The following is a 25,221-nucleotide window of genomic DNA, read 5'->3' as shown; positions in this document are numbered from 1 at the left end:
ATCTTCAACATGCAGCAAGGAGTAATCAATCACTGGCAGTAACAAATTATTTGTTTTTTGTATTTTGAAAGATATTCACAGGTTTGAGTAACAAACAGGAGATAGCACATTGGTAGTAGCAAGAGTAGTAGTGTTTGCTTGGGGGCAGGGGGTGTGTCTGTGTGTGTGTGTGTAAAAAACAACTCTGGTGCCCTTCCCTGTAACTGTTGTTCGAGGTAGGAAAGTGAACACTACATCTGCACGTACTATACCGCTGCTGTATGGTAATGATGCTTGAGAAGCATCAAAATCCATTGATGTTTGCATTAGAACACCCATGTACCAACCATGGTGTGATCCATTGATGCAAAACAGCTCAAAGTAGGGAATATGACTATTTTGCATCAATTTAGGGGTATTTTCAGATACATATCCACTGTACAATAATCCCCAAGCAACACTTTGAGCTGGGTTTATGTCACTTTTGTCATATAACCCCAGTGTAAAGTGTTTACATTTGTGATGCAGGCTTGCAAACTCCTGATTTGGTAGGTACAACAGTGTTAAAGGTGTCTATGCTAGTAAGAATGTTTTTTTTACCCAACAGTTGCCATTTAAGCAACCTTAGAGCCAAAAACGGAGATGAAAATCCATAAGGTTCCAAACCTATACCTTGCAGTTTGCATGAAGCTCTATGATGCTGATTAACAGCTAACTATGAAGAATTCTGTAGAATTATTGTAACTTATGAACTGTAAATATCGAAAGGATCTCTGTAACAAAAAAGGGACCCCAATTAACTAGCTCCATAACATACAAATCTGAGATCTGCATTTGTACTTTGCAATGGGCACTTTAACCCTCTATACTTCTGAAATCCACCAACAAAGAAATAGCAGGGAACTGATACCGATGATGCTGGTTGTAGCCTAGAATACCACAGAAGAAATATTGAGTGGCTACAATAACTTGACCACAAAATGAAAAAGCAAACTTGATGTAGCAGGTGCAGAGAGGGAGGTATACATTTACTATTCTCAGCTCCAAATATACTTGCCTTGGAGATATAAATATATGTATATATATATATATATATATATATATATGTATGCACAAATAAATATATGTGTGTGTGTGTGTGTGTGTGTGTATATATATATATATATATATATATCTATCTTACCTAGTGGTGGTCAGCCCTAGGTAGTTAGAGTTAGGCCTTCTCTTCGATAGGAAAAGCCTTTTTTTGTTACTAATAACTTTGGTACCATTTGATGAATCTCCATTAAACTTTCCAAAAACGTGCTACATTTGGGCATGGAAAGTTTCGGGGTGATCTGACATGCAGGGCCGAGAAAAAAGGGAGGGCCCAGAATGCAAAATCCCCATGCATTTTCCATTAACACCTTTTAGACGGGCTACAGCAAGAATTGCTGAACAGAATTACACAAAATGTGGCAGGAAGCAAAATCTTGGTCCACAGATTGAGTTTTTCATGATTTGGTAGAAATCCATTCAGCGTTTTTTGAGAAATGAAGGGACAAATATAATTGTATATTTTGGCATTTGGATCTGCAAGAGTCTCGAAAGACTCTAGCAGGAGTGGCAATTTAAAAATAGAGTGTTTAGACTTACCCAGGAAGTTATATTTCCCTTGGGCCATCTCGCTTTGGCAAGACTGAGACTCCAGTGGGAAAAAGCACTCTGATTGGCTGCCAGCAACATAAGAAAAATGTTGCTGGCAGCCTAAACAGGACTTGGGGACTTAGGGCCTGATTACGAGTCTGGCAGTCACTAGTCTGCCAGACTTGCAGTGGCGGTCAGAACTGCCGCTGCTGTGGCGATCCGACCTTCACATTACGACCTTGGCAGAGAGACAGCCAGGGTACCGCCATCTCTGCCGGGATCAGTGATCCCGACGGGTTGACAGCGGGTGTAGGTCTCAATGAGCCAAGGCGGTGCTGCATGCAGCACCACCCTGCTGATTATGACCTGGTTCTCTGCCAGCCTTTTCGATTATGAGCCGGTGACTTTGCTGCTGCCACTTTCCCGCTGGGCTGACAGGCGGAAGCCCAGCGGAAAAGTCATAATGGGCCCAGTGGGGAGGTAGCAGTATGACGGCCACCTCTCCGTCTGAATTTTGGCAGACGGGTCATCCTGTCCGCTAAACTCACAATCAGGCCCTTAACCCCCTGTCCTGAAGTTATAAAAAAAAATAAAGATGTATGGGGTTGCCTCTTTGTGGCCAAAAAGAAAAAAACAGCAAAAAATGCTGTGATCCCAGGAGACACACACGGAATCAAAAAAAATAAATGGTGGCCAGACTGCATTAATTAAATTATGCCACAGAAAGCCCACCCCTGTGCTGTCTTTTTGAAGGAGAGGAGGCTGCGTGGGCCATATCCCATGCCTGAGGAGGGCCCTGGAGCCCACACTGAGGGATGAAATTACTGCTAATGGGGAGGTGGGCTGTGCGGCCACCCTCCCTGAGCCTCAAGAGGCCCCAGGAAGCCCACCACTGGGGCAAATATTTCCTTATACGGTAAGGGCGACTCCGTGGCCCTATTCCTCGAGCCTTCAAAGGCCCCAGGGAGCCCACCCCCATCGCCAAAACTTTATAAAAAGGTGAGAGGGCTGTACGGCCTCCCTTCCTTTGCCCCTAAAGGCCCTGCTTTGCCCTTCCCTGGGGTCGACTACTTTATGACCGGGTAACCTCTCAGCCACCCTCCCTGAACCATTAATGGCCTAGGGACCCCATCACCTGGAACTGGCTCACAGGCTGTGTCCCGAGGAGCCCACCTCGGCACTGGCAGGGAAACCTGTATTTGGTCTTGCTTGGCCCGAGCATTTTCAAATCTTCCATCAAGCGGAAGCAAACATTAAGCCTGCTTACATCATAAATGATGTCATAGAACATGTCATATGTGAGGTCGTAAGCAGTGCATGGCAGAGGCGAAAGTTATAGTTACAGCTACTAACTATAACTGGTGAACGTCTGTGTTTTTTTAGTTAAAAATATTAAAGTTGTCATTGACAAAAGTCACCCAACTATACCTTCACTTTAATCTTTGTTTTTTTTCAGTGAATATTATAGTTCTAGTTTGGAACAACTTTTCCCACGGACACAGCTTTTTTAGTTTTGCTAATAACTTTGATGCCATTTGACAAATCTTCACAAACTTTTCAAAACTAGTTTGCCACTCACTTTAGCTGCTGTGTGGAAGGTTTTGTGGTGAAGTATCAAGCGGGGCTGAGAAAAAAAAGGGGGACCAAAAACGCTTCTACCCCATACAATGTCTATGGGGATTTTGTATTTTTTTGAGCACCACTATAGCCCAAACGGCTGAACCGATTTACACCAAATTTGGCAGAAAACTAGGTCTTGAACCAGAAAGATATCCTTTTTGATTTGGTGCAAATCTATTCAATAGTTTTGGAGTAGTTAAAGTAATACAAATTTGTATATCTAGGGATGCAGATCTGAAGGTCAGCGGGAAAGAAAAAATCACTCACACACACACTGTACTCCTGCTACCCATGGCCGAAGGCCGTGCTCAGCAGTTCGGTACATATGGGGGCTTGGCTGCAGGCAGGTATTCATATACTACTTTACATTAAAAAAACAAAGAAATTCACGTTACAGTTTGGTGCACGTTTTACCCACACAAAACCATAGAAGCTCAGCAGTTATAGTTAAAATATAGCTATACTTATCAGAAGAAACTATAACTTGTGCCAGAACGTAACTTTAGTCTGCAACTTATAGTTTCTTAACATAAGTATAACTATAAGTATACAATCAAAGCTTTAAGCACACAATAGTGATAGTCCAGTACATAAAGTATCTCAAATGAGGATAGTCCATTGTAGTTTAGAGTCCAATGTTTATTTGATTCCTTCATCCTCTGCCTTGGCAAACATGTGTTTCATCGATTGGGCATCTTGCCCTTAGACTTCAGCAGGCTCTATAATTACTTTGAAATCCAAAATCCTCCGCAAATTTCATAACAAGCGCAAATGACAAAAATAATTTTTTCCCTTATTAGTTATACACGTCAGGCTGGCCCCATACTCAATACACAATCAGTTCTTCAACTATCATTGGCGGTCCCAGTCTAGGGGCACACTCAATACGTGTTCATTAATTCAGATAAGTATGTCTATATCAAGTGATAGCACTCCAAACGTCTACTTGCTGGTTCGCGTGTATGCGATCCCGGAGTCTAGTAACAAATGCGAACCAGCAAAAGCACCACTTGGAGTTTCCTGAACTCTCAGCCCTTGTCATTGATGAGGTAGGTGAGGAGCAATCTTGGGGGAGGTGTCCACAGTGCACGTTTGGCATCAAGTGTAATGTAGTTAGATATGCTTGTACACACAGTAGCATATTGGTACATCGACAGGCGCCACATCAATCATTGCATTGCATTTGGCAAAGTCAGTCACACAATATGAGCCAATGAGTGTTTAAGCCGTTGACACTTGGCTGTCCCAAATGACAATGTTTGTCCATTTGCATGACAGTCAAGCCAGGCACCTGCCATTTTAGGTATGTCACTTGTTACATTCTTGAAAGTTCGATGGAGATATCTAAAATGGCCGAATGTATTCTCTATGGCAGTGTTACTTTATTACCTCCGTTGTGTATAAATTGACAACGCAATTGATAAGCTAGTGATGTAATGTGCAATAATTAATTGTGTATAGTGTGTGTTTTAAACCACCATTGACAGAGATTTTTTTTTTGTAAACGTTTGAACTCCATATAAGATATATTAAATCTAGAGCTGGTGACAATATTAGTTATAGTATATGTTTTATTCAAGTACATACTTTTCTTTGATAGACCACAACAAGTCCATGAACCAAAGACTCTCCCGCCCGGACCTGGCACATCATCTCTCACCTGAACTGTTTCAATTACAAACCCCTCTACTATCACACGACTTATGAAGGCAATGACAGTACTATATTTCACAGCAACAGGCACCTTCCTGTACACGGTTGGGGGTTGCAAAGAGATGTCCTAAGCCTCTTTCTCCTGTGTGCTCCAGCTATTTATAAATGGAATGCTTAATCCCAAAAATAAGTACGCCCACTTTCCAAAGGATGTGGGTACCCTGAACATTACGAAGGATGATTATATTCCATGGAAAGGCATTCAACATGTTGTTGGTGCCATTGATGGAGCTCATATTGCTTAGGTACCAACCTATGACACAGAACAAGTTTACTGAGACCGAAAAAAAAATACAATGTGCAGATAGTCTGTTTGAGACCCATACATCACCAGTGTACATTGAAGATTACCAGGATCAACTCATTACTTCTCAGTGCCACCGTATAGCAGCATAGAACCGCAGATGGCACAACCTGGACACATGAGGGCCTGACTTGTTAGTAAGTTCTGTGATCATACATTGCAAGCCAAAAAATAATATGCTTACTGAAGTTTGCAAAGAATGTAATTTACATGTATATGTTTTTTAATTTTCAGGAGACTGTACATATCTAAGAAGAACATGTTTGTTACAGCCGCTGCAGAATCCAGCAACATCAGGGGAAGTCTGCCTCAGTGAGGCACATGTCTGAAGAAGGAGGCCTGTGGAGGGGGCTTTTGAGCTCCTCTATGCACATTTCCATTGGACAGATAAGTCTGGTGAAGCGCTCCTCTACTCACCTGACAGGGTTTGCCAAATGATTGCCCTGCAGTGGAACATCCCTTTCATCCCTGCCGATAAGGCATGAAGTTGATATTGCTGAGGAACAAAGGAGTGACCTCAAGCAATGAGTAATTGACAACTTCCTTGCATGATGGTAAGTTTTGGTTAAATTATTTAACACAATCTATTAAAATGTTTGAAACATACTTGATAAATCTCAAAACCTTCTGTTCTTCCCTTCATGTTGCCTCATGTGGGTAGGTCAACATGTTTAGCTAATCTATGCTTATACTTTTATGAGTAAAACACACTTTAATAGTTAATACTTTATGTGTTTATTTGTATAAACTATGTGTATTTAGTAAATTATTGCTACAATTGTACTTTATATGAGGATATGAATGTGCCTTAGGTAAGGTGCCATAATATCTGATAGAGACTTCTAGTTGCAGATTCCTTACCTTAGAATTTCCCCGAGGCGCGAGCCTGGATCCGGAGAATTTTTCTTCGAGCAGTACCCCTGTGCGCCGCTAAGTGGCGTCGGTCAACTCTGTGGGCATCGTTGGCATCGTGGTCGCTGTGATGATATCACGGTCGTACATAGGCACCACCCCGGCGAGGGGACGTCAGTTCTTTTCTTTCCACGCCAGCCTACGTGCAACATTTTTGTCGAATTCATTTTTGACGAGTTTTGGTGCATCAAGGGATGTCTCGTAAGATCGCATGTCACCGCATGACAGATCCGCACCTCATGTGCCCCTGATGTCTGGAGCACGACTATGACCCGAAGTCGTGCTCCGAGTGTCGGGTCTTGAACCCGAAAGCTTTCAGGGAGCACTCCCCAAAGCTCATGGCAGCCCGAAGCTCGACTCCATGTCGTTTGCGGTCCCTTCAAGAGGAAGGTCAGGAGTCCGGTCACGGAGTCACCACCATTCTTCTTCGTCCAGGTCATCTGGAAATTTGTTTAAGAAGAAGTAGAAGAAAGCAAAATGTTCTTCAACTTCGCCCCATCACTTCGCCCCATCACTCGCACAACACAACGGGGGAAGAGCGTAAACGCTCTAGGCCTCTATCTACGGAGCCGCAGCCTGGGTCTGCTCCATATCCCCAAATTTTCGGGAGCTGGTGCTACCCCTGCCCAACTTCGAGAGTTCTGTGAGGTCATGCGCCTCATATTTGGGCATTACGACCCGCCCTTGGCGCCTTCGGACCCAGGGGAGTTGGTGAGGGCCCCCTTGGGTTCCAAGTCAGTGACTTTGGTCCCCACTCCGGAGGCACTTCAGGATCCGCTTGCTTCTGGATCCGTCCCAACGTCGGTCGTGCCAACGCATCCTTCCCCGGCATCGAGTCAGACGTCAACGCTCCCTATGCCGATTGAGCCCACAATCGACATCGAAACTATACTCATTCCCGACGACCCGGAGCCGGAACAAAGTCGCTCGACACCAGTTCCATTTTCCATGGGCTCTCCTGTGCCCAGGGTTGATCCTGAACCCTTTTCCTATGGGTATGGATACGGAGATAGTGTAGAGGGTTCGCTGGATCCTTTAGAAGACCAGCTTGAGCCTGATCTGGACTGGGTGCAGGATTTGGGTGATGCCAGTGGCATGTTCTCTCCCCGTACCGTGGCTATGGAGGAAGGAGCATCATATTCTATGGTGGTGAGAAGGGCTGCTTGAACCTCGAGCTTCCTTCTTTGGAAGTCAGGCCTAACCTCCTGACCGAAGTGCTTCAGCCTGGGGCCTCCAACTTGGAACCCCTTCTTCCCTTCTACGAAGCACTTACGGACGTCCTACTGCAGACATGGTCCAAACTCGGCACAGGGGCTCCTGTGAATAGGACAATTGCCCGCCGCCATCGGCCTGCGCACAATGACCCAAATTTCCTTACCCAACACCCTATGCCTGAGAGCCTTGTCATCCAGGCTTCTTCATCCTCTGGCGCATTCCCTACTGTTCCCCCAGACAGGGAATCAAAAAGACTGGACAATTTAGGGAAGAAGATGTTTTCTTCTGCCAGTCTAGTGCTGCAGTCCGTGAACACCGCATGCCTTTTGGGCTGCTATTCCCATACTCTCTGGGATACGGTCATGCAAGTGCTGCTTCAAGTTCCGAAACAGGCCCGGAACGTTCTCTCCCAAGCCATCACAGATAGGAGAGATGCAGCCAAGTTCTTCATACGTTGTAGACTGGATACGACCGGCTCACTGGGCAGATCGGTTGCATCGACAGTGGCATTGAGATGCCACGTCTGGTTGAGAACGTCTGGTTTTTCGGGTGATGTTCATCAATCTTTGATGGAAATGCCCTTTGAAGGCACTCATCTCTTCAGAGAAAAGGTGGACTCAGCTCTCGAGTGCTTCAAGGATTCCCGCGCTATGGCTCGGACCCTTGGCCTCACAGCCGCTCCTTGACCCCCTCAGTCTGCCTATCATTCCTTTCATGACTACGGAAGGGGCACCCAACCGCTTCCATTTCCACCAGGCCACCGACCCGCTGATGCTGTACAGCCCCTGCGTGGATGCAGGATCCAACTATCTCGTGGATCACGGAGTCAGCAGGCTGCCCAGTCCTCCTCCATCCCCTCCTCTGCCTCTAAACCTTCCTAGTCCATTGGGACATCCAGGACCAGTTGGCGGCAGAATTCACCATCACCTGCCCCACTGAGAATCCAAAGGGACAGGTGGGTTTTACAGATCGTCCAAAAGCTACTCCCTCCCCTTCCGGACTTCTCCTCCAGCCATGCCACCATCATTCGGTCATCTATCGGAGGATCATTTGGCACTTCTCCACGAGGAAGTCAAGGCTCTCCTGGCCACAGGAGCCATAGAGAGGGTGCATATGCCAGAAGTAGCTTGTGGTTGCTATTCCCGCTACTTTCTGATGCCCAAAAAGGACAAGGGCCTTCGCCCTACCCTCAATCTCTTTCTCAAGAAAGAATAGTTCAAGATGTTAACCCTAGCTCAGGTCCTTTCTGCCCTGGACCCTGGAGACTGGATTGGAGCTTCGGACTTGCAGGACGCCTATTCCCATATACCCGTCCTGCCAGCTCACAAATGTTTAGTACGATTTGTGGTAGGTCACAAACACTTTCAGTTCACTGTGTTCCCTTTGGCCTTACCAGCGCCTCTCTGGTTTTCACGAAAGTGATGGTAATGGTTGCAGCTCATCTACGCAGGTTAGAGGTTCCAGTTTTCCCTTACCTCGAGGACTGGCTGTTGAAGGCAGACACGCGCCAGAAAGTCGCCTCCTAGCTCCAGTCTACGGGGAACCTTCTGCATTTGCTGGATTTCACTATAAACGTGCCAAAGTCACACCTGACTCCCTCTCAGTCGCCCCCTTTCATCGGAGCTGTTCTGGACACAGTGCAGTTTCGGGTTTATCCTCCCAAAAAATGAGTCCAGGATATTGGGGCTATGATACCGTTGTTTCAGCCTCTATCCTGGATTTCGGTGAGAATGACTCTGAGGCTGCTGGGCCTCATGGCCTCCTACGTCCTGCTAGTCCAACATGCCAGATGGCATATGCGGGCTCTGCAGTGGGACCTAAAGTTCCAGTGGAAGCAGTATCAGGGATTCCCATCGCAGAGGGAACTGCGAAAGACCTGCAGTGGTGGCTGTCGAATCCAGATTGGGTCAATGGCAGATCTCTCTCCCATCCCCAACCAGATCTCACAGTAGTGACAGATATGTCACTTCTTGGATGGGGCGGCCACATGGGAGAGGCGGAGATCAGAGGCCTCTGGTCTCTGGCGGAGTCTCGACTCCACATCAACCTGTTGGAGCTCCGGGCGATCCACTTGCATTGAAAGCATTCCTTCCCTCTCTCAAAGGAAAAGTGGTGCAGGTGTTCACCGACAACACGACCGCCATGTGGTATTCCAACAAGCAGGGCAGAGTGGGGTCATGGACCCTTTGTCAACAGGCTCTTCACCTCTGGACATGGCTGGAACGCCTGGCATTTTCCTGGTGGTTCAACATCTGTCGGGCTTTCTGAACGTTAGAGCAGACAAACTCAGCCATCGATGCATAGTCGATCATGAATGGCGTCTCCATCTGGAGGTGGCGCAAGGTCTCTTATAGCAGTGGGGAGAGCCTTGGTTAGATTCGTTTGCCTCTGTAGAGAACGCACAATGTCAGCTGTTTTGCATGTTGGAGTTTCCAAGGCTGCACTCGCTTGGCGATGCTTTTCATCACGAGTGGAACTCAGGCCTCCTGTACGCCTTCCTGCCAATACCTCTTCTGCCCAGGGTTCTGAAGAAGATCAGGCAAGACTGGGCCCAAGTAATTTTAGTGGCTCCGGACTGGTCACAAAGAGTCTGGTATCCTGAACTTCTCAGCATGGCCATCGATCGGGAGGATCTTCTGTCACAGCATCAGGGGACGGTTATCCACCCGAACCTGTCCAGTCTCCGCCTCCTTTCATGGGGATTGAGCTGCGTCAGTTGACGGCTTTTGACTTTCCACCCGAAGTCTGTAATGTCATTTTGGCTGCCAGGCGTCGCTCCACCAAAACGGAATACACCTGCTGTTGGAATAAATTTGTGGCATGATATATTAACACATTTTTTGATCCCCTCTCTGCACCTTTCTCAGAGGTTCTCCTCTTTACTCTCTCTCTTCCTCAGCAGGGCTCTGCCTCGGGCACTCTCAAAGGATATTTGTCTGCCATCTCTGCCTTCTTAAGGCTACCAGACCAGCCTTCTCTTTTCAAGTCTCCCATTGTTGGTAGGTTTCTTAAAGTCCTCACTCATATGTTTCCTCCCGTCCCGTTCATCATGCCCCAGTGGGATTTAAACTTGGTCCTCACATACCTCATGTGTGCCCCTTTCGAGCTGCTCCACAACTGTCCTCTATGGCTCATAGCCCTTAAAACAGCTATTTTGATTGCCATCACCTCTCATCGCAGAGTAAGTGAGCTTGAGGCTCTTTCTTCGAAGCCACCATTCCTAGCAATGCATCCTGACAAAAGTGGTGCTTTGCACCAGGGCTTCCTTTCTTCCCGAAGTGGCTTCCACATAGGTCAGTCTATCACCTTCCCTACGTTTATGCACCCCTACATCCCTCTGAGCGTTCTGCCAAAGATTTCCGGGTGGACGATCAACTCTTTCTGGGATATGTGGGTGCGAAGAAAGGGAAGGCAGTGCAGAAGAGGACCATCTTGCGATGGGTAGTCCTCTGCACCAAGATGTGCTACGCTTTGGAGAAAAAGCAACCCCCTGAGGGTTTGCTCGCTCATTTAACCAGAGCAACGGCTGCTACCACAGCGTTAGCACACAGAGTTCCAGTCCTGGATATCTGTCTGCCCGCAACGTGGGTGTCCTTACATACGTTCACCAAGAATTACTGCCTGGACAGTCAGGTCCGCAGGGACGGCCGTTTTGGCCGTTCGGTCCTGAAGGACTTCTTGGTGTGATCTTAGTTCGCAGCCCACCACTGGGGATGGTATTGCTTGGATATCTATTCTAAGGTAAGGAATCTGCAACTAGAAGTCTTTATCAGATATACAAGTTACTTACCTTCGGTAACGATATATCTGGTAGAGAGATATTCTAGTTGCAGATTCTTTACCAACCCCCCATCCTCCCCACATGCAAACTGATTTCTAGGGACATGTACTTCCTTCTGAGGGCCCTAGTTTTGGCACACCATTCTCAGTGTTCTTCATGGCTCCACTCTTCTGATGTGGAAAGTCGTGAAAAGAAACTGACGTCAGGGCACCGGCTTGGCGCCTATGTACGACCACAATGTCATGACGGCGACCACGATACCAACGACGCCCATGGAGATGACCAACGCCACCTAATGGTGCACAGGGGTACTGCTTGAAGAACATTTCTCAGGATCCAGTCTGATGCCTGGGGGAAATTCTAAGGTAGGGAATCTGCAACTAGAATATGTCTCTACCAGATATATTGTTACCGAAGGTAAGTAACTTTTACAACATCACTTAAAGATTTTACTGTATTTCTTATAAGGGCCCTTCACATTGACATATTCTGTAGCACTAGAGAATCTTTGGGGAAATTTTAAATGTGTGGTCACATTCACTAGTGATGTACATATCTTGGCGCCTATGTACGACCACAACGTCATGACGGCGACCACGATACCAACGACACCCGTGGAGATGACCAACGCCACCTAATGGCGCACAGGGGTACTGCTTGAAGAACATTTCTCAGGATCCAGTCTGATGCCTGGGGGAAATTCTAAGGTAAGGAATCTGCAACTAGAATATGTCTCTACCAGATATATTGTTACCGAAGGTAAGTAACTTTTGCAACATCACTTAAAGATTTTACTGTATTTCTTATAAGGGCCCTTCACATTGACATATTCTGTAGCACTGGAGAATCTTTGGGGAAATTTTAAATGTGTGGTCACATTCACTAGTGATGTACATATCTTGAAGGTAAGGTAAGTAAAATATTTTTCTCAGCCATGGAGTGATTTTAGTGTATGTATTTTTGTTCATGACACTGACAAATGTGCATGTTTCTCACCTCCCTTATTTATAATCATGGTGTCAATGGTACCTAACAGTTAGATTTTGGATGTTCTCGTAATGTGTATACAATATGATGAATGCATTAGCACTGTAATGGATAATTAAATATAAAATAACATGTAAGATATGTAGGTTTCTGTGGTGTGAATACCTTTATATTTTTTGCGTACTTTAATTCACTTATAAAATAAATGATAGATTTATCAAAAATACATTTGTGCCAATCTATTTTTGAAAGTGTTATACATTTTATCATGCTGAATGTCTTCTATATTTGTAAAAGTGTAGCAGGCACATGCTCTATATATGTTTGTTTAATCTAACACAAACATAATTCTTATATTTCTATTTTAAAATAATGAACAAAAACATTATTCAACAATAATGCTAACATATTGTATTTTTAAATTAAAAGATGCTTTCACAGCTATACAATCAACACAAATGAACAAACCAATTTAAAGTAACATGATTTTATTGACTGAACAAAAAAGTAGAATACAGGCAAATATAAAGATTTAGAATTTTTAACACAGAAAAAGGTAGAAAATAACAAAATTAAAAAACTCCAGATACTGAATTACATAATTGGTTCCAGTGAGATCACTAGGAGTCCACAGTTATTTGAAGTCCATGTCCAGACACAAGAACATTTTTAAAAGACAAATGTGCTACATAATTCTTCCATAAATGAATTCCGGTAGCTCACAGAAGAAGATCAATGCTTGTGTTTCTTGGAGGTGGCCTTTTTGGAATCATCTTCTAGTGGTCCAGATGAATGTCCCCTCCTAAGGGAAAGTGATATCTTCTGAGTTGCAGGCTGCAAGGTGATGTAGGTGTCTCTGTGGTTGTCTGAGCCACCATTTCTGTGGCGGTACCTGGTAGGGTTGTGGATGTTGAAGCTTGAGGTCGATGTTTTCCTTGTTTCCCTGCAAATTTCCCTGAAAGCATCCTGCAAAGGATCACATGACACAGATGTGACACTCCAGAAGTTACTGGCCTTCTGCAGATCATTAAGTTTTCTACCCAGGAGATAATTGTTGTTTTTGAGAACAAGCAGTTACCCCATCTGACTCTCATATTTGGAGGCTGCAACAATGAAGTTCTGGCCCATGGTGGCTTGAAATGTACGGTCATATGTTGTCTCATTCAACTCAGGCAATCCAGGTAGACCACTAACAGCACTATCCTGTGACCTTGACAGTGTTTACCCCATTACAGTGGTTTCCGGCTCAACAGCAGCTGAAGTAGATGTAGTACATACAAGAGACAGGACTGGGGTGCACACTACTGAGGTGGTGGTGGTTGTAGGGGCACAGGGAACTGATAGGACATCGGATAGGGGAAGATAGGCCTGGACTACTGTACATGGTGTTGTACTAGATATGGGCTAATTATGGCTCACCCATGCATCCTCACCAGACAAACCAGATGGGCCCTTCTGTTCCTCCTCACAATCCACACCAGCAGAAGATGTCTGTACTCTGAAGGTTTCGGCATCTGTTGTACCAGTGGGTGAGATATTGTCAGTGGGTAGCTGGACATACGCTCTGGCTGAGCAGCAATCAAAATGCAAAGGGCCACAAGATACTGATAAAGCACACACTCATCTTCAAAAACAGTTGCAACATGATCTTCTGTGTACAATGTATTTTACAAAGGGTGCAATGAAACTCAGATTGCTTAGAGACACAGGGCCTCAGTTAGACTTTGGCAGATGGCAAACTCCGTCACAAACGTGATGGATATCCCATCCACCATATTACATGTTCCATATATTAAAATACAAGGGATGGGATATCTGTCTCTTTTGTGATGGAGTGTCTCATCCGCTATAGTCTAAATCTGGGACACAGCCATATATATTGTTTCTGGTGGATACAACTACCTGTGGATTCCTCACCTAAAGAATTTTCCCCCGTGCGCCAGCATCCGACGGAATTTTGTCTTCTAGCTCTGCGCGTCGACGATGACGTCACAATTGCCCGACTCCCACTCGACGCCGTATGACGCCATCTAGGCAATAAGAGTTCCTCGTCGGCGTGCAGACGTCAGTTCCCTTTTTTCCGTGCCTTCGAGTAACGGTTTTTTCTTCGAGGCTCCGGGGAGCTACTGTTTCACTTCGAGTGTTACTATGTCTCAGCCACACAAATCGGTTTTACACCCTGTAGGGAGTGCGGTGGCTGAATGTCGGCGACAGACCCACACGAAAATTTTTGTGGTATTTTTTAAATGAATGTCTTTTGCAGAGCTACCATTGTTGAAGTTCAATTAATTTTATACTGAGACATTGGTGTTCCATGGCAAATTTATGTTATCTAACCTTACAGAAGCAATCAATTGCCTAATACCTCATTGGAATGAGGAGTGCTACTTACATGTAAGTCCAAATAAAATGAAATGTTCAGACCTATGCCATGTGGGATAAAGTGTCTTAAGTGGGCTTCCACCCTTGGTAGTTTGCCTCTGAAATAACCAGAAAGAAAGAGGATCAAACACTGTCCTTCAGCTTGGTAAAACTAATTAAAACTGGTCAACCCATCATTGCCATGGCTAATTTGTTAGGAAGGCGCTACACTGGCTCTCAGGGTATCCAATACCTGAAATTTATTGCCACTCTTCTGTCCTTCAGCACTAACTCTGGTGCCCCAGAGTGACCAGTGATCATATAACTCCCATATTGACTTGCGGTCTGGCAGAGCATCTTGTAAGGTAACAGCTCAACACTGGCATGTAGGTAATCTTAATATGTCAAAGGTATAAAAATAATATGTGCCAGGCATCTGTAAAGGAGTTCTAAGGTGTATATAAGTCAGGGTGAAGTAAATTAGATGACATAATAAATATGCACCACCATGCTGCATTGTGTGTGGTTTAGTCCTTGGCCCCCAAAACCTGTTCCCAAAGATTAGGGCCATAAGCATAAGCCAAAGAGCATCACCAAATGGCAGTGTGGCAAACTGACATTTTGCTACAAGACCACCCATACAATTCAAACACATGAACAAAGGCATACATGCTGGGACTCTTAGGCAGCTAATTACAACACCATCTGACTGTCCCCCAGACTGTCTAGGTGGCAGGTGCCTGTGACTGGATCCTTGCCTGGGTTGGTCAGGCAAAGTAAGTTATAATGCTTCTCTCATCTTGATTGTTGTGGATAAACCAAATTTGATACACACAGTACATTGAAAAAATTGTGTGATTTTGAAATGGTGATCAGATTCTATATTGACCATGGATAGGTCCTATATCCACTCCTCCACCGGTGTTTTTAGAAGATGTATGCATGCTATCAAAGATACCAGTAAAGTGTAGATTAAACACACATATATGTGTGAAATCATGACTATGAAGAGAGAATATAGAAACAGAAATAATAATGAGTAAATATTTGGTTGGTGGAAAAAGTGATTTACTTACCAGACATCAACTTCACCAGGGATTCCTGCAAGGCCTCCAGTGTTCAGATTTCCATAGACCTTCTCCTTCGAGGGAAAGAGGTTGAGTGGTCTGGGAGAGCCACCACCAATCTGCTGGGCATGTAAGTGTGCTTTGGAGGACGCGGAGAGCACTCTACCCTGCAGATCATTCCAGTGCTCGCACATTTCCTCCTGTGAGTGCCTGGTGTTAAATACTGCATTCACTTTGGTGACAAATCTATCCCAATTTGCTTTTCTGTGTCATGGTGGTAGACTAAAGAATAACATCAAACAACTGTGGCTCCACCTTAATAAACTCATCTGCCAATACTGTTAATGCTGTCTCCTGCTACACCACTGTGACGGCAGACACATTTGAATCCGGTGAGAGGTTAACTGCCACTATAATGCTAAAGGAGTAGTGTCTGATGCCAGACAGTTGTACACTGTTGAGGTAGTACAACTGCTGGTTTGACAGATTAACCTCATCAAGGCTGATGGAGGTGCTTCTGTCGAATATATAATTTGAGTAGGAGAACTTCTTCCACCATGACAGATGGATTTAAACCTCTGTTACAGAGGATGGATGATCCAGCCACAAAGATCTAAATCAGGCTCCTAATCCTCCATTTGAACACTAATCAAAGGCTGTTAGTCAAAGAAGGAGGACACAGCAACTATATAGCCCAGGCTGGCTGACCAGTGAGAGCTGAGAAAGACTAATTCGCCCTTTGGTTCAACCACTGACTTTCAAATGAGCAAATTATGCTAGTCTCCTGCAATAGATAGCCTCTCTTTCCTAAAAGGAAGTTAAAGTACAAGAACATCTCTCACATAGCCCCTCTTTCCTAAAAGGAAGTTAAAGAACAAGAAAATCTCTCACATCCCTGTTCTCTGTTTCATTCCTTTGCTAGGCTGTCGAGGAAGATTTAAAACACTGCTTTATAACGTGTATCACTTCCATTGCTTCACCGCTCTTGGAACAGGTACCCTACTTGCATTTATGAATATTAATAAACACATGATTTATGCTGTGGGAGGATGGAAGGGTCTGGTACAATTGATAATGTAGTGTTTGGGGCAGATTCTATGTCAACACCTGTCTTTTACATAATGGAAAATATACTTCCATTTTTCTTTCATAAATTTAGGTCCATCATCTCTAGGTTCTTCTGAGACCAGTTAGTATATTTGCCAAGACTAAACTAAACCTCACATTATTTTCATTTTCTTGTCAACACTACAAGTCTATCTCTTTTAAGGTGAAACAACTGTTAACGTACTTTTGGCTATAATCAGGAGAAGGACTGTTGCCTAAGAGGCTTACACATGGGGACTTGAGAGGTGTGTTGATTAGGAAAATGCAGAGTTGGTGATCAAATGGCAAATATTAAATAAGTGGGTGACTTGTGGTCTTCTTGACTAGACAGAGCCAAATGTTGTTATTGTTAAAATCATCAGCAGGTACAGGAGACTAGTTGTCTGAGATTGGTGGAGCAAAATTGGTTCTTGTCACATCTTAGTTAATGGGACACAAATGCACCAGCCTATGCCCTCTTGCTCCTCAGGCACCATCCTGCTTACCTTCACTTTACAATATTGACCTTTAAGTCTTGCACTCCACAGGCGTCTTGTCTGAAGAAGAATGCTACATAGTGCTCCAGCTTTGGAGTTCAGTTCTGCACCCAACAGAGACAATCACAGAAGAATGCAGGTGCACTGTCCATGTGTAAATAGTATAATTTTAATTTTCCTAACTATAACATTTTTTAAAACAATTTTTTGAACTATGTGGGTCCTCCCTATTTTGGATTTTTGCAGGCCAAGGAAACAAATCGATTAGATTACTTTCGAGTCTTGATGCTGAAGACATTTGCTGTTGTTAACTGAACTGTCATCTTCCTTCCACAACAGATGTGATGGGCTCATCAACTTGATGAATGTTGAGTTTGTCTATCTCTCCCCTTTCCCTAACACCCCCTTCCCATCCATTGATAAAATCCATAATCCTCATCCCCCGTTGCCTGATCTGCTAAGTTGTTTGTCTGTTTGCTGGGGGAGTTCCGGACTGTAAGAGGTAGGGTAAGTAGAGTACCCTACTTGAGAAAGGGAGATTGGATAAGGAAATAATAAACCTTGATTTTTTTATTGAATCATTTGTATTTTACCAACCTGTTCTACATTTTGGTCAGTTTGTGGAGCCCCTGGACCCTACTTTTTCAAACCTGATGGGGCAAGTGAAGAACCCTCATGCCCTTAATGCCAAGCACGGATGTTACAGCTGCTTCACCGTGTCAAACATGTCCATCTTGAAGGAAAAGCTGGCACCAAGTGATTCTTTGATGAATACGGCAACCCACCAGCGTAGTATGACATAATCAACTGGCAGCAAAGTCTCCAAGATACCCTTAAATATGTGGAGGTGGGTATCTATGACTCCAGTGCCCCTCCAGAAGTAATCCTTATTATCAACACTAGTACCATCCAGTGGAACACAGGGAAGAAGCAGGTAGTAGATGGTCTTTGAAGGTGTATGGGGGATACCTCTATTAAACTCTCTTACATAGTTATTTTACAGATGCTGATTGACCACGAGGTTAGGGATGTCAAAATGGTCATCCCAACCCAAAACTCAGCAGCTGCCACGAAAAAAGATAAAATCAAACAACTAAGCAGACCGTCATCTCACTTGGACCTGCCTCTGCTACAAAATGTATTGTTTTTTTGGGTAACAGAACTGGAACTTCAGAATGACTACACAATTTCTGTATTATTACAAATATTAAATTGTTACCACACCTCTGACATTGTTAACAAAAAATATAACAACGATCTAAATAACAACATCCATCATTAGTATTATTAGCAGTAGTAGACATTACAGTTGCTGTAATAGTAAAAGTATTAGATCTGTTATCGGTAGAAGTAATATTTGTGGTAATAGTGGTGAAAGTCGTATTAGTACTAATCATGTCAGTACCATTTTTTTTCACAAATGGTGACATTCACACTGTCAAGCTACAGTCTTATAAGGCACCAAAATACACTCATGCCCAGATAATCACTGAAATAAATTTAGGGCTGGAGGTGTTGATTGGTATCTGGCAGTGGTAAAAATTAATTCAATTGTAAAGGGTCATGGTGAAGAACTTCTAAATGTGCATGGCTTTGCACACATTATATATTCCATACATTGCACTTACATTCACCTATTTACAATGTAAAGCAAAGACCTCTTGTTCCCTACATATGATAGATACAAAACTGTCTAAAACAGTGGTGTCCCGATAATTTTTAGAATAAGAAAATTGCATGTGGTTGTATGCTGGAGATCAAGGGCTAAAATATTGGCCGAAATATAATTGTTTGTAAGAATGTTTTGAATAATAAAATTGACACGAATATGAAAAATATTGTTTACCAAATATTGGGGGTCATTATGACCCTGGCGGAAGGCGGAGAAGCGGCGGTAAGACCGCCAACAGGCTGGCGGTCTTTTTTTTAGTATTATGAACCGCCATGGTCATCCGCCGCTTCTCAGTTCCGCCCGCCAGGGCGGAGACGACCGCCGGGCTGGAGACATGGGTCTCCAGCCCGCCGGCCGTCACAATACCGCCGCCGGTATTTTGACCCGGCTTACCGCCGTGGATTTCCAGCGGTAGGAACCGCCATGAAATCCATGGCGGTAAGCACTATCAGTGCCAGGGAACTCCTTCCCTGGCACTGATAGGGGTCTCCCCAACCCCCCACCCCGACTCCCTTCCCTACACCCCCCACCACCCCTGCCACCCCCCAAAGGTGGCAGGGCCCCCATCCCCACCCCGACCCCCAACATCACAGAACTCTCACACACACGACACACACGCAGGCACCACCAACACACACACGCACACACACCGACATACAAGCCTACATCCACACACTCAGTCAGACACGCACACCCATATACAGACATACACGCACACATCCATACAGACATACACGCACTCATTCCCAAAACACGCAACACACCCGCAAGCATACACGCACTCACACACACCCTCTACATACACAGACGCACAACCCCATGCACCCACACAACATACAACACCCCCCCCCACCCCCTCCCCCTCCCCTAACGGACGATCGACTTACCTGTTCCGTCGATCCTCCGGGAGGGGACGGGAGCCATGGGGGCTGCTCCGCCGACACCACACCGCCAACAGAACACCGCCACGCCGAATCACAGGACGCGATTCGCTGGGCGGTGTTCTGTTGGCTTGGAGGTGGAGCAACCTCCACTTCCCCGCCGCCCGCCAGTATGGCTGTTGGCGGCTCTCCGTCCGAAAAAGGACGGAGAGCAGCCAACAGTCATAATACGCCGAGCGGCAAACCGCCACTACTGGCGCTCTTCCGCACGGCGGTCCCTCGGCGGTCTTGTAAAAAGACCGCTGAGGTTGTAATGACCACCTTTGTGTTTCTATAATTAATAAAGTTAAAGACAAAAATATTGTGTCAAAAATATTGTTAAAATGAATGTTGCCAAAAATACTACAAAATATTTGATTTTTTTAAAATATTGAATTATAAGAAATTAATTCAAAATATAAATTTAGTAGATTATAATGTATCAAACTCCCTTCTGATACATGGCTCCTTCATCCAGTGTGCCAGTGCTCTATCATGGGTGCAATTCCCTGTAAATATTTGTAAACATTTCCTCCTTCACAGAAAGACGATGGGCACTACACTGCGCAATTTAGTGTGCAAATTATACAGATTTACACCAAATTGCAAAAAGAGATCTTTCTGAAACAAGATCTAACTTTTTCACAAATTTCCGTTCAGCAGTTCGTGCCCTAGCTTTGTCTAAAATCCCTACATTGAAACTGCATCAGGAAACTGTGTTTTTGGACCCCTCCCCTTTTTATTGGCCCCTGCTTGATGAATCACCCTGAAACATTCTAGACAGCAACTGACGTGACTGGCACACTAATTTTGAAAATTTTGGGAAGATTCGTCAAGTCATGCCAAAGTTATTAGCAAAACAAAAATAGTTTTTCCTATGGAAACCAGTTTCCATTGCAAAAGCTTTTTTTGACTTGGCTATATCCTTGGCACTGTTTTACAGATCTTCACAAAATTTTCCAAACAAAGGTGTTCAGGGGTCTTGTTGTGCATGGAAAGTTTCGGGATGATCTGTCAAGCGGGGGCCGAGAAAAGGGGGGGAGGTTTAAAAAAAGGTGTATTTTCCATGTTAATTTACTCAGACTCTTTAGACACACCTGCAGCCCGAGCCGCTGGACGGAATTACACCAAATGTGGCAAAAAGGTAGCTTTTGGGCTGCAGAACACCCTGTTTTTTATTTGGTGTAAATCATTTCAGAGGTTTTTCAGGGATTTAAGGGAAAATGAATATGTCCATCTATGGCTGCGGATCCGGGGAAATCTCCAGCTGAGATCTGATTGGCTGCCAATACTTCAAACAAGTAGTGTTGGCAGCTGTTTTGTGACTCGGCTTCAGCTGAGCGCCCAGGAAAAAAGTTAAAAAAGAAAAAGGGGCAAGTGTGGTTCTAAAAATTCTGGACCCATGTAATTTACTTTGCCACAGCAGTACGATTTTAGTATCAAAAGACCGATAATGACTAGTACACTAAGCATGAGCATTTTCGCTCAATTCCAGCAGCGTTTTCACCTCGAAATCGCCATTTTCGTACTGCACTCGTGGCTCCCATTTTATACACGGCAGCCATTTTTAAAAGTTGCCCTCACATAGGTTTATAATACAGTCAGATTTGATTTCAAGGACACGTACACCTTGATTGACTTTTCTCTGACCTGGGCAAGCTGGAACCATTGCCTCAGGCCAAACCTGTTTGGTCAGTCCCTCTCCCAGTGGCCGAATCAGATAGCATCAAGGCACACCAGGCCATAAAACCCTTATTATCGCTCACACACCCTGCCTAACTTGCTCACACCTGCACCTGCTCTTTTCTTCTTCTTACTTTACGAGGGGGAGGTGCCCGTTTTTATTAGGGGTCCACACTTATCTGATGTAAAATACTAGGCCTTGCCGGGTAATTTATTATGGGTTGGATGACATGAAATATAAGGTTTCATCATGACACTGTTTTTTCCTTTGTAGTGAAAACATGTGAATGACCAACCAAAATGTCAAGAATGTTTGCCTGAAGCTTAAAAAACTGTATATAAGGAAACCTGACTTTGCATTGAAACACAGTCTCCTGAGAACATACAAATCGTGCTGTTGTACTTCTAGGACACTTGTCAATTGGTTGCAGCCAATAAATTCGATCTTTGACTTCACCTAGAAGACTCTGAGTTTCTGTAGTCTGAATCAGGAAAGTACCCGAGGTCTTTGGGTGTACCCTGGCACCGCTGGGTTACCGGATCAGTACCGGTTCTGAAAAACCCAGTACCTCACAAGGTATGTATACCCTAAGCCACTAGCCTTAGTCGAGGGGTCCCTGTGGTATCCCCCACCCCCAGGCTTAAAAGTATATATGTTTAATTGAATCCCAGTGAAATCTGCTTCTGGATCCACGGATCTTGCCGTGATTTTAAAAAAAAACTGTCTCCTGCGTTTCTCTGTTATTTAGCCCCTCGGTGGGCCAGGTTCTGTGGGCATTTTGGTCAAAAATAGGAGGGGGCGCATGGGGCCCCCTCCTTGGGTTTTCAAAAGCCCTGGAGACCACCACCTTCCTGGGCCTATGCTTATCAGCTGTGCAGGGGACCATGGCCCCATCTAAGCCCCGGGGACCTCCTCTGGCAATGGACTGTAATATATGCAGGGGGGCCTGGGTGGCCCCTCCCATGCCCTAGGGACGGCCACCTCCCCAGGCAGTGAACTGTCATGTATGCAGTGGGCCCGCATGGTACCCCAGAGACTGCCACCTCCCTGGGACAATGAACTGACATGAATGCAGGGTGGACTGCGTGCCCCCGTGTCCCGGGAACTTCCACCTTCCTCAGGCTAAGTGAAAGTAAAGTGTGTGGGGGCTGTGCGGCCCCCTACAGCCTTGGAGACCACCGCCTCCCTGGAGCAAAGTGAATGTAAAGTGTGGGGAGGGCAGCATGGTGTCCCTCACAGCCCAGGGGACCACCACCTCCCCAGAGCAAAGTGAATGTAAAGTTTATGGGGGGCCCACATAGCCCCCCCCCCCACAGCCTTGGGGACCGCCACGCCCAGGGAAATAAACTGTTATGTATGCGGGTGGGGGCCAACGTGGCTCCCTTGGGGACCACCACCTCCCCGGCAATGAACTCTTATGTATGCGCCGGTCGTCACGTGGTCCCCCCCTGCAATCCCAGATACCAAAACCTCCCCAGGGAAAAGTGAATGTAAGGTGTGCAGAGGGGCCCACACGGCCCCCCGCAACCCCGGGGACCACCACATCCCATGGCTTAGTGAATTGTTATGTGTGTGCATGGGGGCCCATCTGCCCCCCCGCAAACCTGGGGACTCTCACCTCCCCGGGGCAAAGTGAATTGTTATGTGTGTTGGGTGGGCCCTCATGCCCCCCACAGCCCCAGAGACCACCAGCTCCCCAGTGCTATGAACTGTTATGTGTGTGGGGGGGTCTGGGTGGCCCCCTTGCAGCACCAGGGACCGACACTTCCCCCGGCGCAGTGAACTATAATGTATCCAGGGGACCACTATGCCCCTGCTGCAGCCCCATGGACCACCACCTCCCCAGGGCAATGAACTGTTATGTATGCGCGGTGCCCGTAAGGCCCCTCTTCCCCGATGCGCCGGGGACTGCCACCTGCCAGGGGCAACAGTGTCAAGACCAATTTGCATACAGCTCGGTCCGAACTTGGGTGGCATAGTAGGCAAAAAACGGATGTATTAAACCCATATCTGTGACTGGGAGTGAATGTTTGATTTGTTTCGCATTTCATCCATCATCTGTTCTTTTTACCTCCTTTTTACCTCCTTGTGGCAATGCATGTAATGTGCACGGGGCCGCATGCAACCGCCCCCCGCACCAGCACCCACAAAGCAAAAGGAAACACTTCTCTTTCAGCATTCAGGAGCTGTGAAACAGCTCCTGCTTGCTGAAAGCAGTGTTTTAATCTCTTTCCCAGCCTAACATGCAGGAAGGATAAGATATTAAAAAATTGCTCTCACACGCAGGGAACAGCTATTTGAAGCAGCTCCCTCTGTGGAGGAGCAATGCTGGCTTCCAAAGGTAACTATAACTTGCGTCCTCGCCATGCTGTTCTAAATACTCCAGATATTACAGCACTCATGACATCTTACATAATATCATTGATATCACTAACCTTTACTGGGAAATTATTCCTAAAAAACTGTGCATTGTCGGGGCATGAGTTATAGTTACCTCAGAGCACGAGTTAAAGTTACTTGAAATAACTCTAACCATAACAGGTGAATTTCTGTGATTTTGTACGGGAAAATGTGAGCAGGCCTAACTATAACATCCCTGTAACCTTTGTTTTTTTCAGTGAGAATATTATAAATATATATATTTCATCAAGTTATGTAGATATGGAATGGAGTTTGGTATAGAAAATGTATACATACTGACCTGTCTATAGTTTGGTCCCTGTTATTCTGGTCATGATACTGTGACCACTCGATATTACTTATGCAGTATTGTTGATAGACACTAACAATTTTGAGATCATGAGATTTTCATGTAGTTAGATGACGAGTTTTTATATCTGTTGCCTACCATCAAGACTTTTAGGCAGCTCTATTTATTTTATAAATTGTACAGTGACAACCTTCTTAAGTGGCCTCGCATGCACTAGTATTAAATGATGGTTTCAACCTCTAATGGATAGATTTTGTTTTTGGCAAGCCATGACAATTATTCTCATTACCTTCTGGTAAAGCAAGAGGACAAATGTTCTAAGAGCCTGAACTAAAAATTAGGATTGAAAGGGCCAATGTCACTGTGACGCATAATTTACAGACATCTAAGCTTCACCCAGTGAAAGCTGGTAGGGATAATCAGTGGAATCTTAAGTGGAAAAATAATTGATAATCCAACTAAATCTCTTCTTCTTTTGGAATTTGTACCAATAGTCTCTGAGAAATATCCATACCATGAAAATACACACACATTTGTGCAGCTGTTGATCTGCCCATTGTAATCACAATCGCACTCTGTGAGCATCACTTGTGCAGAGAGGAATCAGCCTCATGTGGAGAAGCAAGGTACAGCTCTGGACCTTGCAGTTACTAATAGTCCAGGTTCGCTACTGCTTGTTTACTTGCAAAATGATAAAACTGACCATGTGCAGATTTACAAAAAAATACATGATTGAATCAACTAAACTTTTTAATCACTTTATGTAAAGCCAAGCGGCCTTATGCCTTAAGCAAAAATAACAGGTAACAAATTAATGCACCTTTACACTTCTAAGGCAAGGTGGTCATTCTAACTAGAGGACAATACACACTTAAAATCAATCTGTGCGTGTTTAGTTAAATAATGGCATTCTTATTGGACAACTTGCCTTAACAGACATGCAATACAGATGGACACTATATTATAACACCAGTGTGATATTATTGATTTCAAAGGTGATTGTGTTAGAAAAGTTGATGTCTGTGTAAAGGTAAACATCATTGTAAAAGGAACATGCACACGAATATGAAATAATTTAGTGTGTGCA

At 44.8% G+C, this 25,221-nt stretch overlaps 1 protein-coding gene across 1 annotated transcript in view; it reads right to left on the bottom strand.

Moving 5' to 3' along the window:
• Positions 1 to 25,221, bottom strand: part of LOC138267222 (extracellular calcium-sensing receptor-like) — a 63,015-nt gene that overhangs the window by 24,584 nt on the left and 13,210 nt on the right. The window lies entirely within an intron of this gene.

Source organism: Pleurodeles waltl, chromosome 12 (genome assembly GCF_031143425.1).
Source record: "Pleurodeles waltl isolate 20211129_DDA chromosome 12, aPleWal1.hap1.20221129, whole genome shotgun sequence".
NCBI lineage: Eukaryota > Metazoa > Chordata > Amphibia > Caudata > Salamandridae > Pleurodeles > Pleurodeles waltl.
Note: the sequence above shows the minus strand (reverse complement) of the source record. Positions and strands in the feature narration are given on the sequence as shown.